The sequence below is a fragment of the Alligator mississippiensis genome, chromosome 4 (assembly GCF_030867095.1).
Source record: "Alligator mississippiensis isolate rAllMis1 chromosome 4, rAllMis1, whole genome shotgun sequence".
NCBI lineage: Eukaryota > Metazoa > Chordata > Crocodylia > Alligatoridae > Alligator > Alligator mississippiensis.
Window position 1 is genome coordinate 40,374,947 of NC_081827.1, and position 26,414 is coordinate 40,401,360.

At 40.5% G+C, this 26,414-nt stretch overlaps 1 protein-coding gene across 7 annotated transcripts in view; it reads right to left on the reverse strand.

Moving 5' to 3' along the window:
- Positions 1 to 26,414, reverse strand: part of PLXNB2 (plexin B2) — a 345,929-nt gene that overhangs the window by 147,464 nt on the left and 172,051 nt on the right. For 3 of the 7 annotated variants that reach the window (XM_014601042.3, XM_014601043.3, XM_059725913.1), the window contains one exon: positions 2,176 to 2,253. The exons of 1 other annotated variant lie outside the window; for it this stretch is intronic. The gene's annotated coding sequence lies outside the window, so the exon portion shown is untranslated. Of the gene's footprint in view, positions 1 to 2,175; positions 2,254 to 12,379; positions 12,403 to 26,414 lie in introns of those variants that run through there. 3 more of the 7 variants (XM_019491747.2, XM_059725914.1, XM_019491742.2) reach the window with 2 other exon arrangements.

Sequence of the window (26,414 nt, forward strand, 5' to 3'; positions counted from 1 at the left end):
AATTTTACATTTGTAAAGTGAAATTCTAGCTGGAAAGCTATTTTTTTTTAAATTAAAATCTTCTCCATAAAGGTGCCTATGCCTGTTGCATGTTCACTTTTAAAACGCCAGCTTTCCCCTTTTTTAATACGTAGGAGAAAGCAAAAGGAAACATTGCATTTTCCCAAGTTTCCCAAGACAGTTATAGAGTAGGGTGATGAGATTGAAATGAAAAGTAATTCAGTCAATCATAATGTAAAAGTGTTAGTTGAAACGCTCGCTATAAAAAAGATTTAGCTAGTATCCCCATAGATCAAGAAGCTTGAATATATAGCTACTGCCAAACATTCATGAATGATATATTTAATGTTTTTAAGATGCATCTCCCTGCGAAATTTAGGTGAGGCCTGAATCAGGACAACAGGAGTCCACACCGAGGGCTCACCACCCATACATATATTCAGATTGCCAGGAAATATCATTAGCTAAGATAGGGTCTTCATAAAGACTTGATTTAACTCCAGATTTCCAGGACTTTTGAGCAAGTAAATATATATTACCTTCAAGTAATTCTTCCAGGTTTTTCCCCCTACTATATGCCGGGAGGTTTTTAAGATTTAATCCTGTATCTGTTCATTTCAGTGGTAAACTCTGCATAGTCTTTATGCAAGATCTAGTGGGTTCTGTGTGGACATTCAGGGCACCAGAACTTTCCTATATGTATCACACTGTCAAATCTCACTACCTTACTTTAAGTTGATCCTAATAACAACAGACACAGGCATGTCAATGAAAGTTATCATCCTACAGTTAAACAGTCAATAACATGGATTTGAAAAGCCTGCAGCCTAAAGATAAACCTCCTTAGCAGGTATTCTTCTGCTGCCAGGTACTCATAGCAGGACTTTTTCCCATGGAATATAAATTAGTATCTTTAAAAAATAAAACAGGTAGTTAGACCTATTAGTTTTAAGTTAGGCAGAAGACAAAGCAGGGTGGCAATATATTCTATACTTTATAGACCATTTGGATAGACTTACTGAGTTGCTCCGAAGTCTCATGAGGCAGACCATGGGAAACAGGAGGCAAGATCGTGGGAAAAATGTAGTACATAAAAATGCTGGAACAAATCCGTGGCAGCAAGAAGTTCACGGTTATCATTATCCGGCACATTATAGCTACTTAAACCTCCCATGGTGAGAAGTCAGGCTACAAGTAACTCAGTATTTCTTTTTCAGAAGCAAACTTAAGCTAACGGAGAATCTCCATTAGCAGTAGTGTCTAATGAACAGATTACTAGTTCTGATTTTATCTAGTAGAGAGCATAAGAAACTGTTTGTATACAGTACATATGCTATCTAGACAGTGTCCACCCATATCGCATACTCTAGAGAAAGGAGTTATGGAAAAAATAATACAGGCTTTCAATGGGGACTGGAATAGAACTAATCACAAATGTGGGAAATAGTTATTCACATTATTACGTGACAAGGGCAAGATAATAATTTTAAGAGGGTTTAAAACATGAAGTAGAGCTCCTAGCTTAATGATGGAGAACTACTGGACTTGAAGTTTGAAAAGAATGACCTCCAGTGAATGGCAATGAGCTTAGCCCAAAACTTTAGGCATTTTATTTTATTTTAAGACACATTTTCAAACAACTATGCAATTTTTCCCAATGATAAAGCCAAAGTTGCAGTGCATATGAGTACATATATGATATACTGATAACACTAGTCAAACAGGACTTATCGTCTTTATAATGAAAAATGCATCTTCCTTAAAGGACTTAAGGCTCCTCAGGCTCCTCGCTGGTGTTTAAACAGTTACTTTAAATGGACATTTATAACCTAAGATTGCCTCTTCTGATGCAAATATCCATGTTAATAGTACTTAAGTATGCATACCTTTCATAAAACATTTATACTTACATTTTATACAAACACAGATGCACTTAACATTATAAAATGTTAAACTTATCTAAGACTAATATATACAATTAAATCCTGATCCAGCTTTCTTAGTACGCACAAACTGAGCGTTAAACTGTATGGGAATTTTAGGTGCATCAGGCATAAATAATAACCCTTCAATCTGGCATAATTTGCTAATTCACTAAGTTATTTCTATGGCTTCTGAACACAAATCATTAGCAGTTATACATTTACTCTACTTGTAAAAAAGAAAAATACTTACACTCACTTGACACTAGTTTTTCTTCACTGCAGTTAGTATTCTCCAGGGTTGTTTTCAGACTTCCTTTTTAACCTTTACCTTAAAAAAAAGAAAACTGTTTGTAAAAATGTAATTATATATTTTGTGGTAAAGAAATGAGAAAGATATGACCAAACACCAACGTGAGAGCAAGCTGTGCTCATAGCATGGGGAGGAGGAGTGATGGGCGCGGTTAGCAGTGTTCCCGCCCGTGCTGATTGGCAGGAGGCGGGCAGACACGGCCCGGTTAAAAAGGGGAGTGCGCCAAAACAACGGGGGGGGGACGGGACCCGTGTAATATCGGAGAGGACCGATCACCCTCGCCGGAGGTCCCACGTCAGCAAAAACCTGGACGGCCCCATCATGATTTGGTATACCATCTAAGTTTACTCAAGAGCTCCCAAGGAATCGGCGAACTAGATTCCTGATACAGCTGTACGAGTTTGTTGCCTAAAATAGTACGTAAAGCGATTTTTCTTATCTCACTGCCTCCCTGGTGTGTTTCTGTCGACAGAGGGAGAGACAGAAGAAGGAGGAAAGGCCCGAACCCTTTTGTCCCCGACCTACTCGAGTGGATTGGGCTCAACCACCTATAGTTAGGTTGCACATATTTAACTATATTCATTCGTCAAACTTATGAAATTTGGAATGTTAATTCAAGATGTTCTATATTGCTTCAGAATGCTTTAAATACATAAAACTTCTTTCACTCACACACACACACACACACACACACACACACTCTCTCTCTCTCTCTCTCTGAGGTTTACTGCTCTTTAAACAACATTTTGTCACATCATAACTTTATATCCCAAAACTAAATCGAGCATTGCTCTGGGTTTTATTTTCAATGCAAGCTCAGGACAAGAAGTCAGATGGTAAATATATCACTAAAGAATTCAGAACTCACCTGATAGAGATCCTGGAAGAGTTGGCTTTGTGTTTTAGACCAAAGATTGAATTGAGTTCATTGCAGTTAGGACCTAAGCTCCATTTTTTTTCCATTTTATGCAATATTCAGTACCTTGCAGTATCAGTCAACTTGAAAATAGTTTAGGGAGTGCATCCAGTACATTCAGGTGTGGATTAAATAATGCTTTATCAATACTTAAAACCTTATTATGAAAATGACCACAAAAAAAGGTACAAAAGTAGGGTGTTCAAATTGAATAAGAAAAGGCTGACGATGTTGGCAGAGATTTTCACAACGTATGCACTACACTCACACTCCATGGTTCTTTAACAGAGATACTTTTAGTTAACATGCATACAGAACTAATGTCCTTTTAAGCAATGAGTACAGTATTTTGATATATACCAAAACTTTTGAAGCTGCACTTTCTAGCATAGTTGGATCAAAATCTAAAGTAAACACTAGACTCAAACTATTCTCCACACAGCTCACATTCTCATCTGTGTTTGTGACTCTGGCTGTCCTCAGAGACAGTGGAAGGATATCAATAGAAAGCCCTCACCTTTAAACGTTGTGTACAGCTTGCCAGAGCCAGAGTCAAGGCCCACTAATGTTTGTTTATTTTAAGGGTTTGGTGAGGTTTAAAAACTTTCCTGCATCCCATTTGAATAGCTGGTGTGGTGATGGGTACTGTTTGCCTATCTTTATCCCGTTCTCCCTCCATTTTTATGATGTTTTATTATTATTGATAGTTATGTACCAATTAATTGCCTGAAGCTTTACAGAACACACAGAAAAACCTTGATCCCATTTCCAAGAACTTGCAGTCTAAATGGGCAAAGGCTGGATGCAAAGATGTTATGGCACGAGACAAATGCTAAGCACACCTGTCCATAGCTTTTGTATTGATGAGTTTCATAAGAAATAAGTCTGAGGGCAGCATTTGAAGCTGAGAGAGGTGCTACTTGGCATAAAGAGAGTGGTGAAGGGCCTCTCCAAGTGGAAAGCAAAGAGGGGAGCAGTAAGAATATTAGCAAAGACAGCATGATACTGCTCCTTCAAGGGTTGAACTTCTTTACATAGTTTCTTTAAGAAACAAGTACTATGATGGAAGACAATGTCAAGAGAGCATTTTGAATGGTGTGTTTTCATAGACTGAGTAGAGTGAAGAAGAGCACAAAATAAAAGGTTTCAAATTAAGACACGGACAAGTGTTTTTAGCCTTCAAGACAGAGAAAAGGCAGATTTCTCTTAATCTACCATGGAAAAGGAAGAAGAGAAGTTGGTAAAATGTGGGGGGAAGGGATAATAGAGCAGTAAAAATCAAGTTCTTTGGCATTTATGTCAGAATGACATGGAGAATCGCTATGTTGTTAAAAGCAATCAAAAAAGATGTTATGATTTCAAAGGAAAAGGTGGGTCTCAGTTCCTATCCTGTTGATATAGAGCTCACATTTTCACTGATACATTGTCTTTCTTTCTGGGACCTGTTTAGAGTCATATATTCAGCTTCACAATTGCACAATAACTGCAGTAACCATAGGCAATGGAAGGCCAGGGCTTGAGGGGCTTAGCCCTCAAAAACTAATTTCACAGCGGCTGGCGACAGCAGCGGCATCATGGTGCCGCTCGGTGTGCAGCCAAGCCAGTGCCCCACGTGTGCTCAGCTCAGTGCTAAGCCAGAAGGCAGAAGAGGCTAACTAAACCTTCGTCGCACTGTGCAGAGCACAATGGCAGTTGTAGTTCTCATACTGATGCATGTAGTCAGTCCCCTCCAAGTAACATTTTTCTCTCTCCATCTATGGCAGTAACATCACCATTTTGCAGATGAGGAAACTGAGGTTTAACAAAATTAAAGACCTCAAAATGGATCATTCTACAATTCTTCAGCAGAACCTGAAAACAGAAGACAGCTCAGCTTAATCTAAAGCTTAGGTCTTAGCCATAAGGTTATATTTCTTCAATGATAATTTAAAGTAGTCCAATAGCACCATGATCTTCATTTTTTGTTAAAAGTCTTTCCAACTCATCCCATATACCTTGCATATGGTAAGCAGATTGTAAATATGTCAACTCGTATAATAATGAAAGTACACATTCTCAGGCACCCAAGCATTTAGATTGTATTTTGTACCTAGCAGTGCCAGAGAATGACTCCATCAAACTGTAGATACACGAGTCACCTATAAAATAAATATAAAACCTCTTTCATAACCAGGTAGGGGTTGAGCCAGAATTCTACTCCTCAAACTTTCTCTCCTTTCTCATACCGAGTCACTGGATTTCCAAGCCTCTTCTACTTTCAGAAGGTGGATTGATGCTCCAGCACAAGCCAAGGCAGTTTTGTTCTGGTTAATGGTCTCAAAAGAGCAACATATCTGTCTTTGCAGTAATATTTATTTAACTGACTGCAAGTTAGGATTTTTATTTATAAGTTTTTATTCTAGTTTAACTCCAGTTTGTTTTCCTAGTCTATCAATGAAAGATGTGCAGGACCCAGCTCTGCACAAGAATAATTTATTCACCTGGTCACATCATCATCATTTATACTGCTATAGCACTTAAGAACCCTAGACTAGGACCCTAGTATGCACATCATTTGCATAACATTAAAATGTATTCTACAAATCTAAACAGTCAAGTCAGCAAATTCCCATTGATGCCAGAGCCAATTCTACATTACTTATTCTGGTTGAGACTGAAAAGGACTTTAAGGGAAGTAAGCATTTAGCACACAATGAAGTCCAGGGGGCATTTAATGTCTGACTCCTTCAAGTTCTTTTGCTTCTAGACTAGCTGGAATTTTTAAGCACACAGTGTATGCACATGTAGTCTAGCAATTCATATATAGAAGCATACATACAAACATCACTAAGCCCCAAACTTGATGGTAAAATGTACAGTAAAAATGGTATTTATCATCTGCCTTTGACTGCCTCTCCTATACTCTGCCCCACTAATCCTATCCCTCAGGGTTATTTCATATTCAAAACCCTCTGGCAGTTTTCAGAAAGGTAAATGTTTAGAATTAAAAATAGCTGCAAAAGACTGGTTACCCCTCCTGTCCCCCACATAAGTGAAATTCCTCCCCTTTCCCTAACGTTATAGTGCTCGAAAGTGGAGTAGCAGCGGTGTTCCACCTTGAACCACCAACAGGATGGCACCTTTCATTTTAGTAGGGTTAAAAATAAGGTCTTTATACCAATGGGGAGAAACTAGAAATTGCCTCTTCTTCATGTGTTGGGTTACAGCACTTCCAATTATCCATCTCAGGTTTTTATTTATCAGACCTTGGAACTTATATTGGCAGAGATTTTTTTATTGCCTTGTTCCTCATATTGAAGGCATTCACACATATGCAGTGAGGAAAAAAAAAGGAAATGAGATCGCATTACGTTTTTTCTCTTGTTTTCATGCACCTACCTTACACAGATACAAGAGTAGGGTTACCATACATCAGGATTTTCCTGGACATGTCCTCTTTTTGAGTTCTCCCATTTCTTTCCAGGCAGTTTTTAAAAATTGGAACAAACAACCAGCATTTTGCTCTGCTCTGCTGTTGGGAGCAGGGGGAGAGCTATTGGACACAGGGGCATCATGTGCTTCTGCAGCTCTGGCAGCTACATGCAGCTAAGTCTATGGGGAGTGGGAGTTGGAGGGCCAGGGCTTGGGGACTGTTACAGCAGGGAGGGAAAGAGATGGGTGTGAAAGGGGTTGGGTGCCTGCCAGTGATGGGGAATGGTGTCTAGGCATGAGGGCTGTGACAGGGCACACAGGCGGTGCTTGCCCCTCCATCAAGGGAAGGGGACAGGGGGCCCTTCAGGGGCAGTGGGGAGCTGTGTGGCTGGGCTGGTGGACACTGCCCAGAAGACATTGCCCACGGAGACTGAAGGGCAGCAACAGGGATGGGGCATTGCAAGTTGGGACTGAGGGGCATCAGCATAGCCCGGGGGGGGGGGAGAGACTGTAGGTCAGGAGTGAGGGGCATCAACAGGGCCAGGGGCCTGTGGGTTAGGAGTGAGGGGCACTGGCAGGGCCATGGGCTGCGGTTTGGGAATGAGGTGTCTTCCCAACATGTGTCCTCTTTTTTGGAACTGGAAATATGATAACCCAATGCAAGAGAGAGTACAAAACAGTGGAGAACTGATTTCCATCTCCCTCTAACAATGCAGTCAGACTCGAATAGCAACTGTACAGAGCAGGACACCAAAAGTAGTGTCAAATTCTAAACTTTTACAGGTAAAAGGTACTTTAGAAATATTTTCAACTATGAGGCATAAACAAGATGCCTGGTGGTAGGCTGTGATGATATAAGTGCTATAAACACTAATTTAGGATAACTGACATAACTCATCCATTTTTATCCACTTGCTAGTGAAGCCTTACTAAACCAATCCCACAAAAGCCGTGATTGACAGACTTTTAGGAACAAGGTACCCTTCCTCTAGTTGAAAGCTTAAGATCTTTCCCAACTATATAACTGGTCCAATACCATATATTATCCCCACAAAATCCTTGCCTCTCTCATTTCCTGCATCATACCTACATCAGTCCAACATTACCACATAATAGACAGTATTTTTTCAAATATTAGTTTTCTGTAAGCACTATAAATGAAAGAGACAGACAGGTGCAAGTTTTCCACACAAATGAGTATGCATATATTCTTTTGGCCATAGAAAAAAGGCTTTGATGCTAGAAGGAACTTCCAATTGTGTCTTGTTTATGTAATAAATTGGTGGTGAGCAAGTATTTCTGAACCACAGAAAATTGGTATCCATCCATCCATCCATCCATCACCTAAGAAGCCTGGAACCTAAGCATGAGCTACAGAGACTTGTACTTTTGGTCTCCAGTTTTACCCAGTGTGTTACCTGTGCAGATACACTTTCATTTACCAACAGTACCTAGGGCATCATTTTCCATGTGGGTACTATATGGTTCAACAGCTGTTTTTAGAGGACTCTGCATAACTATCTGTCATTATGTGGCAGAATCACATACGCTTAACTCTGAGGTTTAAAAAATTAAAACGGATGTATTAGAAGCTAGTTCTTACCTTGTTACTATGAACCACTGTGAGTGAACATTTAACAGTGGTGAAAAGGACTACAACAAAGGCAGTTTACTACTGTGATATCAATCTTTTGGGAAAAGCTCCTGGCTACAGTGCCCACATAGGTCTTTCCCCTTATTATCCTTCTATTGGGAGCAATGTATTTCCTTCCCTGCCTGGAGGACTTCTCAGATATTTGGGACACCCAATGGTAGCATGGGATTGGGTACCTCTCTGATAAGAAAGCAAGCAGTGCCATCCTGTATCAGACTAATGGTCCACCTATCCCAGTACCCTGTCTCCAACAAATAGATTATTTAGAGGGGGAGTACACAAGGCATATCTAGAGTGATCCCTCCAATACCCTCCCTAGCATCAACCATTATTGGTTTAAGGATGTCAGTGGACAGATTCACAGATAGTTCTATTTAATAGCTGTCAAAGGTCCTACCCTCCATGAATTTGCCTAATCCCTGTTTAAACCTCAGAGAGCTGTGTTATTCTGAAGTCAGACAGATGGCAAGGTAGAGATGCATCTTATAGACTGAATCGGATGCATAAACTTTCATGAACAAAGGCTCACTTCATCAGAACCTGATTTGAACCTGGTTAAACTATCTACAACCTCCTTAAGCATTAAGTTTTACAAGCTAACTATACACTGTCTAGGAAAAAATGCTTTTCTCATTTCTGACTCACACACTGTCCTTATTAATACAGCCTGTCTGCCTTCAAGCCTATAACAAGAACAAAATCTGTGAGCATTAAATGTATGGACATTTTATTTTGTCTGTTAACAGAGCTTATTTTGCATTGATTAATTAGAAGACCAAGGCTGAAATTCTTGGTCCACTGAAGTCAATGGGAATTGTCCATCACAGCCAGCATTTCAGTGTGGGTTCCTAGTGTGCTTTTATGTACAAGCATATTTAGAAATAGTTTGATTTTTAGCTCTGTTTCAGCTAACACTGTAGCATCATGATTTTTTTTTTATTATTATCATTTCATAGAGAAGTAAGTCTGGAAGGGACCTAAAGAAATCACCTAGTCCAACCAGGAATCCAACTTGTAATCCTAGTATTATTAGCACCAAGCTCTAACCAAATGAGCTATACAGCTGGGGCCTGTGGTTTTGGCTTTGTCTGCTAGGAGAATAAAGCCTTCCCAAAACTGGCTAGGTCAGTACTTTTGGTCTCCTTCTCTACCACCTTTGTTAAAATTGTACAATAGCCATTCTGTAAACTTTAAATTTGCCAGGGCAGAGCTAAAGGTTCTTTATAAAATCCTGAGGGAAATTCTAGTTCCTCCCCACTCATAGTAAAATAGAATCCCAAAATCTGCATGTCTCACGAAAGCAAAAATAAAGAGATAGCCAATATGCCTGAGGCAGTGTAAGTAGCAACAACACCACTTTGCATTAGCAGCGTTTTCCATCAAAATATTCTAAGCACTTCTATCACTTTCCCTTGCATACAAAGAGAGTGTTGCACAGACAGTAACGGACTGCCTACAATCAGATGGCTATTGGTAGAGTTGGTACACAAGTATCCTGGTTTCCTGTTCCATACCCTAACTACTGTACTATGCTGCCTGCATGTAGAAGGATTGTTTGATCATATAACACAGGGGGTGTTAAACCTGTTTGACCTCACGCGCTGGATGACTAGGCAGGTCCCGTCCCTAGGCTGGATCAGGCCCACATGCCTGAACCAGTGTGTGTGGCACTTGCCAGGCCAGTCCAGGACATCAGCATGAGTGGGCACCAGGGGTGGTGCAGCCCAGCACCTGGGCCTAACAAATGCTGTGGGTGACTCATGTCCTAGGGCATTGTCCGTGGGGCTGATCAGAATCAGCACAACATGTCAATCAATGGGCCAGCACCAGGGGCTGGATGATGAGGCTCTGCATGTTTGACACCTCTTATCTTGCACTTTTCTCTGCCAGTGAAACCCATGCCTTATTACTAGAGTTTTGCATAGACTGCTTTTAAGTGGCAGGAAGTTATTATTCCACAGGAGAACTAAGTTCCTTGTTAGGAAGCTTTTTTCCTGCATTTATCATAATTCTGGCAAACATCTATACACCCATGCATTCAGATGTGCCCAAAGTTCACCTAACCAGTTTAGATTCTCTCCCACTTCACCCTTTCAATGCCCTGAAGTGACACTTCCGATTTCCTTCTGATCCAGCTATTATAGCTTCTCTTTTTTTCTCTCTGAGATACATGATAACAAGAGGATAATAAATACTAAAATCAGTTAATAAGAACCTTAGAAAGACATACTGGAAAGTTGAAGCAGCAATTGTTGCCAAATAAACCTGTAATGATCCTGAGAACAAACACTGGATCAAATAATGGGTTAGTTTACCTTTGCCCTAAATTTTTCAAAGTAATAAACACATACTAAATCTAACAGTTATATATCTATCGGCCCTCCAAGATCAAAAACATCACCAGCAGCCTTTTACTATGTTATGTCTGGATTTGCAGATACTGCTGCTCTATCTATATAACATACTCTGCAGTTGTTGGTTTTGGTTTTATAAGTGAACACCTGCCCCCTCCCCCCCCCCAACACCCCCCCCACACACACACCTGTTAACAGTTACCCTAGGGACACAAAATATACCAAAATTTGCTACAGTCATTATGTGGCTCAATCAAGAAAAATTGTGCAAGAATGAACAACAACAGTATATCAGAGATTCACACCTGAAACAGAAAAAATCAGTATTTGCTTTATTGCATTCTTCCTTTTATCTTCTTGTAGGTGAAGGAATTTCACAGACAGTTTTATTTCAGAGAGCACTGATTTTCTATCGATCTGGTCTGAGCTGGGTTTGAAATAGGATACTGCATGAAATAAGATCCTTGGAGCTTCAGGCATGCCCAGGCTTGCAGAGGAGGTTAAAAAAAAAGTTTTAAAACACACAGAGCCTGTAAAAAATAATTTTAAAGTGCCCTTCCATTTCTCTCGACTGGAAGTAATATATTATTTCTATAGTGCCTTTCATATCCAGCTCTCAAAGTGCTTTATTATTTATACAGTGCCATTGGTGTGCATGGGCCCTTAGAAACATGAATTTTAATAGCCAGCCAAAGTGATCCAAACCACAAAGGTAATTAAGGTTGTTTATAACTAGCTCTGCAAGAGGATTTTTACCCTGCTCCAAAGATCTCACAACCTCTGGACCCACTCCTGCAATCCCTTAATCATGCAGTCAGCAGGAATACTTACACAAAAATATGAAGGGGCATTCCCTGAGTTAGAAAGGATAAGAGTTTTGAGAGTGATTAGTAGAATGGTGGAGTGTGTAGAAATTTTAGGACATGTTCATCTTCCCCAGTCTCCTGTGTTACACGGACAGAGAGCGGAGGCTGCAAGGTAGTGATCTGGGTATGACCAGGGTTTTTCCCTGTTCTTCTCTGCCTTGCAGTCTCCAGCACTGAAGAACAAAGGGGGGTTGTAGTTAAAAGGAGTAACATGACAAGGACAAGATAAAGTGATAGGAGATGTTAAGATGAAGGGGAAAGAAGGGTGCACAGGAGAGGAGAACTTCTACACAGCAGAGATTTTTGCCCTTCAGTGCATTTGCAAAATACTAAATAAGAGAAAGGAAAGGGGAAAACAGAGAAAGTGGATTTGGGCAGGATATTCAGAGCTTTACAGAAGCTATTACAGCCTCAAAAAGCCCAAATGTGCCTTCCCTAAAGAGAATGATTCTTCTGGAGTGCAACAACAATAAAATTCAATGAAACTTCCCAGCACACAAAGGCAAGACAAACAAGCCATACCAGCTGTAAAGAAACAGAAGGCAGGGCAGAGAACCACTTTATGCACCAATGCATTCAGAGTCAAGGGCCACTCTGCCCTGCCTGTTGCCTGACTTCAGACCAACATGGGAAATACCTCCCTCTGTAAAGAGACAAGACTGACCTTTACCAGAGGTAAGACCCGTTAGCCCAGGACACTGATACCCCCTGTATCCCAGCTTTTGTTCCCCATGTGCACTTATTAAACAGGTCAAGAACAGCCCTGTTAGTACTAGGACCATTTTGAAATGTTTTTTAAAGGATTCCCAGTCCTCATCCCAATTGGGAAATGCATATTTATAAAATGTTAACGTATTGTATATTAAATTGGCCATTTGGAAGAAGCTCCAAAAGAAACTAGGCAGGGTCCCAACAGAACTTGCCTCATTTCCTACATACTCACTTCTCCTGGTTTATTGGCAGCCAAGACTCCCAAAGATCCTGCCCTCAGTCCCAGGGCTCCTGAGTTTACATCTTCTTGGCAGGCCCTGCTCCCAGATTTTCCAAGCTTCAAGACAGGTTGTTGTTGTTGTTGTTTTTTTGGGGGGGGGGGGAGGGGGGTGTCTCAGAGTCAAGGATTTCACACTCTCTGGTCCCTCAGGGCTTCCTTTCTTGGGTGAACAACCAAGCTGCCCTCCTGAAGGGCAGACAGCCATTCAAACAAGAACTTCAGAGATTGGGGTTTTTCATTTCACTTTGGAACAAAAAAAAAAAAAAAATCAGCATCTCAGTTTTTTACATAATGGAAAATTCCTGCTCCAGCTCAGCTCTGCAAGCTGACTAATCATTACACAACATATGAAGAATTCCATTCCCAACTGAAACCGAAGGCAATATTTTAGGCTGGTTGGAATTTGGCTTGGACATCAGTTTAACATGCTCATGTCTCCTGAAACATACCAAAGACCTTGATTTATAAGCATGCAAAGACCCTTCAGCAGCACAGACTTCTTAACTGAGGAGCCACCTCCTGCAGAGCCCAGGTGTTACTAAAATCATTGCTATGCAACATAGATTATCTCTCAAAGCAAAAGGCAGGGTTGGCATAGTATCTGCATGCAAGCTATTGTTTTTGCAACTTTGTCCTTTAATAGGAACTGCTCATAAGAGTAAACTTTCCAAATTCTCCTTTTTATATGTTTAAACAGGGCATGACTAAAAAATAAATAAATAAATAAATAAATAAATAAAAATGGGCGCCACTTAATTCCAACACTTTTTTTCTCCAGAAACTAAGAGATGCCTTTTGGCTTCCCATGAAGGAAAAGTAATATATATAAAAGAAGTTCCAAAGCTTCCCGTTCAAACAAATCTCTCTTCTCTGTTTCTGCAATTAAAGCTCTTCCACAAAGAGAAAAATATCACAGTATATAGTTTTCTTTTTATAAGCCAATTACAAGTTAAGAACTTTGGAAAGGAAGGGGTTAACCACTTGGGACAGAATGTCAACTTCTCAATAATTTACTCTTCCTGTAGGCATGGAGGAAATCCACTGTGGCCACAAATATTCCTTGCTTGTTTCAAAGCTACTCTTTGTGAAATGAATTATAAGGGCCAACCAAAGCAATCCAACCCACAAATGTAATTAGTGCTCTGTAAGACTGGCTCCACAAGAAGTAGAGAACTTCTCTAAACTTCCTTGCAGGTTTTATTTGATGCTTTCCACTATATGGCTTGCAAACTTTACTGATTTAATTTCCACTTTCATCTCACAAGCATTTCAGCAAGAACATGCTTACTCTTGGATTTTTAAATTTTCATCCAATTAGAAGATGTGGGAGGAGAATTTCATTCAAGAGTAAGTGTGGTTTTATTAGAAATGCAGCTTATAACTGTCCATATCCACATTCTGTATATCAGTGCCCACAATTAACACCCGAGTACTTTTCAGGGAAGGAAGGCATCAGGTGAACTTTGCAAAGAGAGAATATGGCCACTGAAACATGCACTATCAAAGATCTGTGGACATAGAGAGGGCCCTATAGATCCGCTGTCTCAAGGCAGGAGTTTCCTACCTCAACAATGGCTGCACATCTGGCTCACTAGTGCTGCTTTCAGTTTATTCACTGCAGCCCGTGCATGTATGGGATAGTAACACTCCACCGGCTCTGAGGAGCATTAATTCCCATGCCTTTTCAATTCTGTATCCTACCAGTCCAGTTGGAAAACAGGTCATACACAGTCTAGCCTCTCTATCAGAGAGACTTCCGATATATCTCAACTACACTGTTTAATGATGCAAGTACTATTTTGTCCTATCTATACTAGCAGTTATAAAGGATAGCTGAGGGGCAGGAGGTATGACAATTGTCAACAATGGATCAAGCCTCCTTCCCCAATGTTTTTGAACCCAGACGTTTCCACTATTTGCTGTAATGAGAGAATATAAGAAATTGATCCCTAATCTATTAAAAGTCCTGGCACAGTTTGTAGGGCATACCTGGCATAGCTTCCTCAAATTCCTATTGAACATCCCTTGGTAAAAACATATCATTTATACTTCTTGGATTTTTGTGACTAATTCAAAATGCTAAGATCTGACTGTTTTGTTCTCTAATTTTAGTTCAGTGGAAATTTTGGGCCACTGTGACAATGCAATTTTTTCTGCATTTTTTAGCGCGTATAATTTTAGGGATTTAGACTTAATTTGATCTGTTATTGCAAGGAATATCTGCTACTTTTATTTATTAATTTTGGTTTGTATGGATAACAGGAAAAAACACCTTCATTTTCCAAGATAAACTATCCCTAGATTGCTTTGTTAAAATCTACATAACAGCAAACAATTAAAAACCCTGTTAAAACCATCTCATGCAAAGGGATCTACAAACTTTTTTAGATTAAATTATAGTGAGGGAAACAATTTCATTGGCTACTGAATAATTAATATAGTTATAATTTGTTTCACCTTTAATATTACTTACCAAGTAAAGGAATATAAAAAAAAACTACATGAATAAGCATATTATCATAATTGTAAAAGCAGAGATTTACAAACCAAATTTATTTATATCACTAAAAAGCCCTATGGGAAATGTGAGTAAAAATAAGATAATGCAGAATATGACTAAAGCTGGCTGAGTGCACAAGTTCATGGACTTGGATAAAAATCTTTAGGGTTTTTTGATGCACAACTGTTGCAAGTAAGTCAAACACAAACCACATTGTCAGGTGTAAGAGGTGACTTCCTTCTTGAAGGCAATTCAGACCTTTGGCTAAAAGACAAAAAAAGAAAGAGTTGCCCTCTTGAAGACAACAGGAAATATCATTTTTCTAGTTATCTGCATCTGCTCTAATAAAAAAAAAACAGCTTCCTATCTCACATACACATACTCAGCTCTGTCATTGAGACAGACATTTTTTCCAGCAGTCTGATGTTGTATAAACACAGACACTTTGACAAAGCAGGATTGTTTTTGTATATAATTTGCTGACACTGCTGTCCAGTGTAGTGACACTGAGGACTGCATGGATTGTATTCCTCTAAGGGCAATGCAAGGAAGTGATAAAATGGGATTTGGGAGGGTAAAATGCCCAAGTAAAAAATTTCCACAAATTAATCTGTAATTCTGTGTTTCCCTCAGCTATATAGTGTGGGTTAGAGCAGCAGGAAGTCACTCAGGTGTACTTGAACTAGAATAATTGCTGTAAAAAAACCTATTATGTTACCTAGTGTTCCCATTCTCTTTCTCTGCTTCAAATTCCTCCCAAACTTAAATAATCAGTTCTTCCAAAGGAATGTTAAACCTTGTGAGAAAGTTTGAACTCTAGAAAATCTCTCTCTCTTTTTTTTTTGGCAGTTTACCAAATTATAGTAATTTTGTGAACAGCCACGTGCCTACATGTACACATATACCAGCTAATATTTTTTTAAAGTGCATGATGACTTCTTGGATTAAGGCACAGGTGTTGTACTCATTTTTACAAGAGAGTTTCCCTTCATGTGATTTCTTATTATCAAGGGAAAAAGAAATGTGCACGTATTGCGAACAAGCAAACACACCAAGAAAACCTTGACTCTAAGACATCCATTTGTGCTCCAGATGGCAAACTGACCCACAAACCCCGACAGCTCTGTTTCTCCTTGGCACAAATTCACACTGCATCCTTCCCACCACAAAATCTCTCTACCTTTTACTTTTTTTTTTTAACTCCTGCGTCTGAAACACAATGTGCAGCCAACAATAATTAGAGTTGAACTTTCTACTCTAAAATATTAGATGAACTCAACATTAGACAAAACAAATCGTCACATTCCTGACCATCATCTGTACTCAGGTTTCAAGAGGTGAAAAGGCACTGGTTACAATTTTAAAAAACACAGCCCTCTGCCAGTGACATGATCTAATTGTACACACAAAGCTTGCTTTACTGCCTCCTGGTAAGGCACATACTGATAAGCAGGGAAAGTAAAGCTTAACTTGAACATAAAGCGTGCTGTGGTTTCCAAATGAACAGTCTGACACTTTCCAATGCAGTGACCCCCATCTCTTGAATAAGGCTGCGCAACATTTGCACCTCTGCTTTTCCCCTTTATTACTTTCATGAATGTTTAAAAATAGGATGTGCAACTATTATTGCCCTGAAAATGCGTCTTTAACCCATTAAAAAGGCATTCAACCTTCAAACAAATTCCCAAGCCTACCTGCTTTGATTTGTTCAGGCTTCCTAGACCATATCCAATTAATATGAAAAGAACTAGAGAAATGGTGCTCACTAATAATTCAGTTAACAGTTGGACCCCTGATTCTGTGATGAGCTATGTACCTTTGACTCTCATGGAATTCAGGAGGAATAGAAGGTGATTGACTCCTAAGACTATCAAGCTCATTAGTTGTGGAAAACTGGGATTGCTTGTTTCTCGCTTGTAAAAATAATGAGGTGCGATTAAGGCTGGCTGGCCATCCTGCCAAACTGGCTCTGTTGGTCTTGAAGAGAATATGAAACACATCATTCAAAAGGCATTTAGAATCTAAGGGTGAAATCCTGGTTCCACTGGCAAAAACTAGCTTCAATTTCAGAGGAGTTAGGGTTTTACCACTGGGTCCAAATTTCAACTCAGAAACGAATGTCTTTTTTTTAATAACAAAACAAAACCAAACCTCCAGGAATTCACCTTGCAGGGCAGGAAATTCCTCTTAGGGCAGTGGAATTCTAAGGCTTCTTTTTGGTACGTAACCTGAGTTCTTCAGTAGCCTTCCCCATGGCACTTATACGTGAAGGATCAAAACAGGGTTGCTTGCCCAGAGCCTAGCAACTCAGCATTCTTTTCAATCAGCTGTCCATCACTAAGATACCCTTGTCAATTAACCAGAAATTACTTTAATCTCTTTTATATAAGTTTGAGGAAGTCACACAACCTTTTTCAAGAACAGGTTAGGTGGACACTTGGCTGGGATGGTTTGTCAGGGATCATCCTGCCTTGATCTGGGTGCTGGACTTGGATGACCTCATGGGCTACATTGAAACAAGCGTGGACACTTGGTTCCCTGGGGACAACTAGCAGCGAGACACCTTGTACTGCTGTTAGTTGTTCCTGGGGAACACCCATGCCATGTGCCCTCTGGTGCACAGCAAATTACCTTGGGTAGGGTAGGGGACAATGGGGCCAGCAAGTGTGCTGGCCACAACAGCCTTACCTGCAGGCCAGGGAAGCTGCAACCACGTTGCTCCTACATCTTGGAGCCTGGCTGGCAGCTGGAGTATGGCTCTGGCTGGCCAGGGTCTGGTTTTGGGTGGCACGCACTGCCCCACTTTTTTCTGTGTGAGGTAGCAGCACAGGAATTGCCTGAATTTGTGGTGTGTGGTGCAGATGGGTCTGCAACGTCACATACCACACAGCTGCATTCGTCTGGATGTGGCATTACTGCTGTGGATACAAGTCCACTGTGCTTAAAGGAGCCTGAAAAACTTTCACATGCCTGTACAAAAATGTTAAGCAGGGTTCCACTTTTGCAGTGCTACCACAACAGGCAACACACGTATAATATGAAAAAGAGTATAAGTTTCTTTAAAATCTGGGCTAGTTCTCTCCTTTAAGGAGAAATAAAGTCCTTGGTAAGACAGCATCTGCCCATCACTACCACAGCCAGGACTACTTGCCTCCAGAAATCTCTTAAATACTGGAATTACTGGATGCCATAAGCATGAGTCTTATAGTGCAATGGTATCTTGGGTGAGTACCTACTCATTGCAAAATACTGGAACTCTTGCAGTTTCTGTATACACAATATACTATAATGCAAGCTTTCCCATGTTGTCATATTCCAAAGGAAAGGAAAAATACCTAATCTTTAATTGTTTAATATATGTGGTTACTTCACCTTTGAATTAACAGGACAAATGAAAGAATTAATCCATATTTTAAGAAGTCAATAGTCATTTAAGCAGAAGGTCAGGTACAAATAGGCTGTCAATTTCAAGCAGTCAAGCAGCTCATCTTCCTAGATCACAAAGTTCACAGATTTTGACTGACATTCAACAAAAGTGGGCTATTTTTGTTTTCCTGCCAAAGCTTTATGATGGTCTGAGCTGAGGTGACTGCATTGCTAATGTAAGCCATGACTGCATGTTCTGGCTTCATTTATTGCTGAAAAGAAACCATGAAAAGTTATACAGTGCAGCTGAGTTAGAAGCATATTAAAGATGCAATCTGGTCTAGTAACATTTGTACATTCAATCTCAGAAATCCCTTTAAAGTGGTTTCGCTGTAGTTCTTAGATGAACCCTACCACCACTATATTCATTTCAGGATACCTCATAGCAAAGACTAGTCTATTTAAAGGCTGCATGGCACAGATAAGAGGAGTGTGCAAAATGTACACAACTCACAGGGATATTTCTCAGACCCACATTGCATTAGTCAAGAAGTAGAGACTGAAGTTCAAGAACACTTCAAAAGTTCAGAGAAATAATTAGTGAGAGGAATTATGAACAGGGGAAACGGACATTCCATATCCATTGAGATATAACTTACTGCATATAGTTTCTTCTGAATAATTGCATAAATTTAAAGCATTTTTCTCCAAATGGATCATAGGTCATGTAAGTTTCCCAGGGGATATATTGGCTACAGATGTGTTTATGTAATAAAATATTCCATTCAACCACAGTATTTCTAGCTAATACTGCTAAAGCTAAATAACTCTTGTCTAATGGTTGTCTCTGATACCCTAGGAATGAATAATTTTAATACAGTGTAAACAATGGGTCATTCATTACCATTTATCCAATGTAATATTTAATTTTGTAGAAGCAAAAAGGGACCAGACTTAAACTTTACATAGAGAATTGAAATTTAAGAGTCTGTTTTCTCACATTTAATGTAAAAAGTTAACTTTTTTCTATTCTTCATGCTTCCATTTCAGCATGACCAAAGGTTTACATTTAACAACCACGTTGCTTTCTTACAAATTTTATATAAAAATCAACAGCTTTTTTCAAGATTTCACTTTCTAAACTGGGAATAAATCGCCCCCTTCCCCCCCCCATCCCTGCCCACATACACATATCTTTTCTCTGCTTTTCTTTTTTCCCTCCCTTTGATTATTTTTATGACTCAGGAATTGGTAACAAAATACTGAGTTTGACTCCTGCCTAAGTGAAGTCTTAAAATTGTTACCACAAGCAGCAGCATAACAAGGGTGGAACAACTGGAGTAGCTACACTGCACATCAACTTGGGGGGGGGGGTGGGGGGAGGGTGCAGAAAGACACGGCTGCTGCAGAAGCAGCAGTGACAACCGGAAGCTGCTGCTGCTGCCCTTGTGTATGGGAATTATCCCAGGAAACCAGCTTCATTGTTACATTTCTGACCATAAGAAAGGTTGTGGTGGTTCTGTATGTGAAACACTTTGTTATCACCAGTCCAGTTTTCATCAAGAAAAACACATTTTAGTCATTAATTACTGTAAAGATGAATTACGAATGGGGCTGAAGTAGCTTTTCATTCCAAGAAGTAGCCCTGCCAGATGCAGGTTTTTGAACACTGGGTGCAACATCAGAAAGCAGCTTATGGAGTCCAAACTATAGTCACACCATAGAAAAATAAAGGACTTCAGGGTTTAGCTTATTTATACTCTATATACACCCCCACTTATGCATTGAAGTAAACCTTTTTTCCTATGTTTGACAGTCTTCTGCCCAAATTAAAAAAAAATCCCAGATATGCTCACAGGACAAAAATGACTTCATATAATATAACTAATGTTAATGACAATTCTTTAGGGATGAATATGGCCTATGAATTGTATTTAGAAAAGCTGGAAATGTGTTGGCAACTTAGTATCAACAGCAAGAGCCAACTCATTTTGGGAAACAAATGAAATCTGTTATATTAAGGTAGTGGGATCCTTAGAACAGATCAAAGAACATTAAAAATGTTATAATGATAGGATTCAAGTATTTCAATACAAAAAGTCCCTGAAAGTAAGTGAGTACGGTATGTAACAAAAACCCTAACTTCACATGTTCTTTAGAAGCTGACAGTTAAAATAGATGCATTACATATTTATTTTCTTCATACATCCATTTTAAATGTTTAATGTCAGAAAAATACCTTTTACTGTCAGAAGCAATTGTAATTGCTAATGGTGATGAAATAGTTTTGCAGCTGTCAGAAGTAAAATTCAAGTAGGTGCATCATTATGTAAGAATGTAACACTATCTTCTACTCTTCCATCTTAAAGCTGTCTGTAGCAGCATGCTCTAGAGTTTCAAGACTAACATAGTCTGAGAGGAAAAAAACAGAAAGATAATTTAGAACAAGTCGGCAGCTGGGGAAAAAAAGCCATCCAAGTCAATGGAGTTGCTTCTAACTTTGGCAGTGGTGCCTGGACTCTGTCTATAGAAAGTTCAGAAGCAGCCAAGCAGTACAAGAGAAGCAACTTACTAAGACAAAGCTTTTGCCATATTTCTGTTTGTGGACATATTTTTTAAAGATCCATTCTGCTATTTTATTGTGCACGTTTAGTTTTTGGGATAATACGAGATTTAAATTTTCAACATGTATGGGAGGCAATTAGTCTCTATCTCAGATGATTCTGGCATTCAGTAAGGCAGTCATGTAGCATATGAACACATTAAGCAGTAAAAACAGGACTACTGTAAGGGCTAAAGATAACTTTACACACATTGCATTGTGATTAGACAGTAGGCTTCTGGAAAAAAAACTCCTCAGTTTTCCTAGCATATGGCTACAAACTCATTTTTCTCATATCTGATAATATTTTATGGTATTTTTAAGTGTTGTAGTGCTAAGCCATAATGAGAGCAGTGGCTGCTCTGCACATGACTAAATATTAAACTTAACTTTAAAACTAGCTTTGAAAACCTTAATGCATTTGTCCCTCTTCTTAAACAAACCTGGTACGTTAAAAACCAGCCTCATACAAACTATTTTATGAACACAACTTGTGTACAAAAACGCACCAGTGTTCTGAAATTTGTTAATATTGTTTGAATAAATTTAGCAGCAGCAGAGAAAGCAAGGACCTCATAGAGGTGCACAATATCAGTTAAAATTACAATATTACTTCTTGGATTAAGCTCATGAACTACACACTGGATAATGAAAATAATGGCATCTACTGTGCAGCAAATCAGTGGCCACCTAATACTTGAAGACTTTTTTTTTTTCTGCATAGAGGTCTGTCCTCTGAATTAGCCAATACAGCATGTCCCTGTAACACTTAACACTTACTACATGTAGCAACAACAGTGCAAATACTATAAGACTGGAATATTACACAAAGAAGAATGCATGAGGCACACTTCATGTTGCATCACAGAGTTATTTATGTGAAATATTGGAGGATGGATGCAAGACTACGAATTGGTTTTCAAGTCATTTTATATTAACTTGTTATGCCCTATTCTGTTAATGGCTAGTTAATGACAATAATTAGAAGGCATTATCTAATTAACGTTATACAGTCTAATTCACTTAGTGCCTTCTACCCTTCCCACAGCCCCCATATACAGTTTCCGTATTACAGCCAAAGCTTTATGCTGTCTTTTTTTCCTGTGTATTTGACTTTGAAAATACTACTCAACTCCTCCACAATCCATTTTAAATGGCAATATACAGCAAACATTGCAAATCAAAAAGGAATTATCTAAGTAATGAAGTCCCTAAGGTTTTATTAAATCAAGTTTTACAGGACTTAAAATATAAAACGATCCTTTTCTTCTTTAATTACAGGGGGAGAGAGGAGCACAACTGGATTGAATTTAAATATTGCTCCATGGTATTTACATCCACATTGTAGTACTATATGAACATATTAGAATGCAAAAATGAAAGGTGATCAGTCCTTTCATAGTTACATTTCATTGCTGAACATTTCTACAAATTAGAAAGGCATTCTGACTAAGCAGGTAATACAGAGACCCCAGATCCAAAAAAGATATAGGGTGAGTTTTTCTGAGGATACAAACACCTGTTCTTGGCCCATTGCTATTCAATAACTTTAACAGGGGAAGATAAAAGGACTGTAGTGTTGAAGTCTGTAAGTGACAAAATTGGTAAAGCAGCAAGCAATAGGACAGGCAATGGTTCTCAGCTTTTTTAAAATCAAGGAACCCTCCGTAATTTTTCTTAATTTAGCAGCACCCCATTTCAAACATTAAAAAATATAAATGGAAAAAAAGAACAATTTTTCCATTGCAAAGAACTCAAATACCACAACAGGTCAGATGTTTTGGACACTATGGGCGCATCCACGCATGCAGGCACATGTGCTTGCAGCACCTCAAACAGGAGTGGCACAAATTTGATCCAGGGATTTTTGCCTCAGCACATATGCCCAGATGTACATTTTAGTGTGCGGCAAGTTGTGCCACAGGGCAAAATAACACTGTCCAGATCCTCCCAGATCTGCAGCCAGGGGGAGCCAGAGCCGGGGGCCAGTGCCTGTGCTGGCCCCAACAGTATAAAAACCTGCCCTGGTGAGCAGCTCAGGGCTACTTGCCGTCAGGAGCTCCTGAGGCCCGGCCACTTGGTATCTGGGGACATTACTCCTTGTGCCAGCTGGACTGCTGAAGCAGCCCCGACCTGGAGTGGCCCCTGCCGTCTCTTCCCACTGCAGCAGTTTGGCAGTGGGGGCTGCTGCCTGGCTGTGACCTGCTGCCACCTGCGACAGCATCCACCCCCTTGGACCTCCAGCCCCATGGCTGCACATCTGCCAGACCTGGATGGGGTGCCATCGCTCTGTTTCTTCCTTCTACCACCAAGAGACGCTTACTATTTTATGATCATGGGATCAAAAGTATCAATCAAAAGCAGCAATAGCACTATTTTAATATTTTTTATAAATTCATGTAGCATTAGACAAACAGAATTACATAAATAATTCGGGTGACAGACACAGACAATTCCTGGCTTTTTTTTTTTTTAGCATTGTAAGAGATAGATGTAATGTTTTTATCTTGCCCTTCATATAATAGGTCTCTCCCGTCTAGTATCAGGGAGGTTGCTTACCACTGTGAAAATAATCTTAGGGGGGAAAAATTTGTTAAGTATTTGGATAGGGGGTCTTCCCACATAGTTTCTGTCATGAAAGATTAGTTAAATAAAACCATTTAACCTGGTACTGACCCAAAACCTAGTTACATAAATGCTTTCAAAATTACTCATCTATCTTTAGCAGATAAAAGTAATCTAACAGAGTCCAAAGATAATATAAGTCTCTTAATGATGGTTGCATTTCTTTCAGCCTACTTTAAGCAGGGACTTTTTCTGCTGGCAAAACAGATTCAAATTAACTGGAAAGTACTGACATGGTGCATCTCTCATGCTTCAAAGCTCTGGGAAGAAACTGTTAAGTATAAAGAAAAACGAAGACAGAATAGGCTTTTAAGAGAAGTATGTTCAATACTTGTTTTTACTTCTTCATTGCTTGTATTAAGCATTTTTCCCCACATCTTTACCTTCTACATTTGTGGTTTTTATACTTTTAAAGTATCCAAATGACTAAGGCTTGAACCTTGAAGGGGCAGACTGTCCTATCAAGCCAAAACACACCTTGGTCATTCTACCAAAATCAAAAGAAATGTCATCCTAAAGTTGAAACATATATTGTCCATAAAACTGGTGTTCTAGTCTACCAAAGTCCAAATAACCAAATAACATCCAAGCCAGTGCAAACATGCTAGAAGTGAGCAAAGTGTCACTCAATTGTCAACTTAATAAAAAATGAGTGTAGGCTGGGGTGTGCAAAATACAGCTCGTGGGCCAGATATGGCTGGCCAGGCCATTTTTTTGGGCTCATGGGGCCCCTCCAAAAAACAATTATTACTGGCCTGCCGCTACCCCAATGAAAACCAGCGGGAAATGCAGACTTTCAGAGGTTGAGCGTCATAGGACCAGATGGGCTCTGTGCCTCCATCTCCATGGGGCTCCTGCCACTCCAGCTGGGAGCCCCATGTGGAGTCACTGAGTACAATGGCAGGTGACTGGACAGCTGGTGAGTGGAGAAGGGAACTCATGTCTGCAGTGTCAGGAGCTGTGTGGGGCAGCAGAGGGGCCACCTGGCCCAATGTTGTTTGTGAATCAGTGACTGTGGGGTGTATATGTGGGTGACTGTAGGATTTGTGGGGTGCATGTGAGGGTAGTTTTTTTGGGGGGGTCCTCTGCCCCCCACTGCATGGCGCACAGCTCCTGCAGCCAGCAGGAGCTGCAGGAGGCAGGCCCTCGGGGTGCTCATGGCCCGTGGCAGGCAGTGCAACGCACCTCCAGCTGAGTTCTGGGGTCTTCACATGGCAGCATGGAGCTGACCTGGAGCACTGACACTAAACCAGGTGTCTCAGTGCCACCAAATGGGGCTCCTGGCACTGCAGGTAGGAGTTATGTGCCATTGGGTTGGCTCTCTGCCTTCATGTGGGGCTTCCAGCAATCCAGAGGGAAGCCAGATGTGGAGAGACATGGAGCCAGGTCAGCCCGGCGGCACGTAGTCCTGGCCACAGTGGTAGGAGCCCCATGTAGTGGCACAGAGCCTGCCCAGCTCAATGACACACGGACCAGGAGGTACGGGAAGTCATGCACCATTGGGCCAGGGAGGCACTGTGCTGCCACATGCAGCTTCCTGCTAGAGTGCTAGAAACCCCACTAGGAAGCATAGAACCAACCCGGCCCAGGCTGATGGCATATGGCTCCTGCCTTTAGTACTGGAAGCCCCATATACTGGCATGTAGCCATCCTGGTTTGGTGCAAAGGCATGCACCAGTGGGCTGCGCCTGCTCCAATACTGCCACGTGCGGCCCCTGAGACTCAACCGGAGCCAGAGCCAGGTGCCACTGAGGGGCTCTGCTTGCCATAGGCCACGAGTGCCTGAGGGCCCACTACCTGCTGCTGGTGATAGGGTCTATAGGCCGTGGGGTAGGGAGGGGAGGGGGTGTGTGGTGGGGGGTGCTACACTCCACACCCACCCCACCTCCATGCACACTGCCACACTTCCCCATAGACCACCCCACTAAGTCCACAACTATCCACACACATCCCCACACCCAAACCCCCCACACCCCACACCCATCCACCCCCTCACACCTTCACAAACTCCAACACCCATACTGCCCCCCCAAACCCAACACTCATCCGCCCCCCACACACAATATACAAGAGTAAGACTTTATTTTGAGCTGTTATGCAATCACCTCTATATACACTAGGCAAACACACATAAATCAGGACAATAATATTTTTTAAAATTAAATTAAAATATATTATAGCACATGTCTGATTTTTAATATACAATTTTTTTTTTTTCTGGTTCCAAGATGGCAAAACCTGCCTTCCAAAAGGCATACTTTTGGGGGCAAGGGGAGGGACTTCCAGTGGCAAAGATCGAAGGTTAGGGGTGGGACTTCTGGTCCCAAGACAGTGACTGGAGCAGGGCACCTGTCAAGAGGTGGTGCTACTTATGTGGCCCTTGACAGCTCACCAAAGGTTGTTAAGCAGCCCTTCAGCTGAAATAATTGCCCATGTCTGGTGTAGGCACAAGAACAGGAAGTAGTTATCTACCAAATGGCCCCAACCAACATCTTGGCTTGGATGCCTGGCAAGGTGAGGGAGGAGTAATGTGCTCAATGATATTTAGCAGAAGCAGTTTCCTGTGACATTTAACTTCAAAATAAGAATAAGCACTGTTCTATTAGGTACCATGCTTTGGCAGTGTACCTTTTCCCTTCTTGGTGTACAGACCAGTACTGGAAGAAGCATGAATAAAGGCTGAAGATAGTCCTTCTATCCTCTTGAACCCTTCACCCAACTCAAGCCCTTGTCTCCTTGATTACACATTACATAGAGACAACTCTGCTACAGGGAGAGAAGTGATAGTCTGGTTAAAAGGGCATTGTATCAGGAATCACTATGACAGTCAGAAGGAAACATTGGTGGCTTTCAAGAAGGAACTTGCATCCATCCCTCTGAGCCACAACAACAGA